The following is a 1,965-nucleotide window of genomic DNA, read 5'->3' as shown; positions in this document are numbered from 1 at the left end:
ATTTATTGCTATAAACTGACCTCTGAGCACTGCTTTTGCTGTGTCCCAAAGGTTCTGGTAGGATGTGTTTTCATTCTTGTTTGATTCTATAAATCTCATTATTCCATGCTTAATTTCTTCTATAACCCAGTAGTTTTTGAGCAAGGTGTTGTTCAATTTCCATGTGTCTGATTTTTTTTCCTTGCTTTTTCTGTTACTGATTTCTACTTTTATGGCTCTATGGTCAGAAAAGATGTTTTGTAATATTTTGATGCTTTGGATTTTGTTAAGGCTTGCTTTATGGCCTAATATGTGGTCTATTTTGGAGAATGTTCCACGTGCGTTGGAAAAGAAGGTATACTTGGCTGCTGTTGGGTGGAGTGTTCTGTATATGTCTCTGAGATCAAGTTGGTTGATTGTAGCATTTAGATCTTACGTGTCTTTGCTGAGCTTCTTTCTGGGTGTTCTGTCCTTCACCGAAAGTGGTGTGTTGAAGTCTCCTACTACTATTGTGGAGCTGTCTATCACTCTTTTTAATGCTGTTAGAGTTTGTTTTATGTATTTTGGAGCCCTGTCATTGGGTGTGTAAATATTTATTATACTTATATCCTCCTGGTGTATTGACCCTTTAATCATTCTATAATGTCCTTCCTTATCCTTTGTGGTGGATTTTACTTTCAAATCTATTTTGTCAGAGATTAATATTGCCACTCCTGCTCTTTTTTGAGTGTTGTTTGCTTGATATATTTTTTTCCATCCTTTGAGTTTTAGTTTGTTTGTCTTTAAGGTGTGTCTTTTGTAGACAGCATATAGATGGATCATGTTTTTTAATCCAATCTGCCACTCTGTCTCTTTATTGGTACATTTAGTTCATTTACATTCAGCGTAATTATCAATAGGTATGAGTTTAGTGCTGTCATTTTGATGTCTTTTTTTTGTGTGTTTTTGACAGTTTCTTTGTTCCAGTCAGTTTTCTGTGCTGAGTCATTTTTCTTTATGTATTTTCATATTTTTCATTGTTGTTGATTTTGTATTTGCTGAGCCTTTATATTTTTCTGGCTTTTTATTTTGACTTGTAGGATTGTTAGTTTCCATTGTGGTTACCTTAATATTTACCCTTATTTTTCTAAGTTTATATCAGTCTTTTATTTCTTTATATTGCCTTGACTTCCTCTCCATATGAAAAATCTGCATCTACATTTTTAAGTCCCTCTTTTTTGTTTTAATGTTTTCAGCTTTTACATGTTGACATCTGTTTCCCTAATTTCAGTGTTTTAATTCTGGTGACTTCCCTATATGGGTTGATATCTGGTTGTTCTGTCCTGTGTTCTAGTCTTGTCTTGTTGTCTGATGTTATTGATTTTCTAACTGGAGGACTCCCTTTAGTATTTCTTGTAATTTTGGTTTGGTTTTTGCAAATTCCCTAAACTTCTGTTTATCTGGAAATGCCCTAATTTCGCCATCATATTTGAGAGACAGTTTAGCTGGATATATAATTCTTGGTTGGCAGTTTTTTTCCTTCAAGGCTTTATATATGTCATCCCATTGCGTTGTTGCCCACATGGTTTCTACTGAGTAGTCCAAGCTTGTTATTATTGACTCTCCTTTGTAGATGACTTTTTGTTTATCCCTAGCTGCTCTTAAAATTCTCTCTTTGTCTTTGGTTTTGGCAAGTCTGATTATGATATGTCTTGGTGACTTTCTTTTGGAAACTACCCTATGTGGGGTTCGATGAGCATCTTGGATAGGTATCTTGTCATCTTTCACAATATCAGGGAAGTTTTCTGCCAATAAATCTTCAACAATTCTCTCTGTATTTTCTGTTATCCGCCTCCTCCCCCCGCCCCGTTCTGGTACTCCAGTCACTCGCAGGTTATTTCTCTTGATAGAATCCCACATAATTCTTAGGGCTTCTTCATTTTTTTTAATCCTTTTATCTGATTTTTCCTCAAATAAGTTGGTGTCAAGTGCTTTATCTTCAGTCTC

This window comes from Trichechus manatus, unplaced genomic scaffold (assembly GCF_000243295.1).
Source record: "Trichechus manatus latirostris isolate Lorelei unplaced genomic scaffold, TriManLat1.0 scaffold00034, whole genome shotgun sequence".
Classification (NCBI taxonomy): domain Eukaryota; kingdom Metazoa; phylum Chordata; class Mammalia; order Sirenia; family Trichechidae; genus Trichechus; species Trichechus manatus.
The sequence above is the reverse complement of the archived record's forward strand: the minus strand, read 5'-3'. Positions refer to the sequence as shown.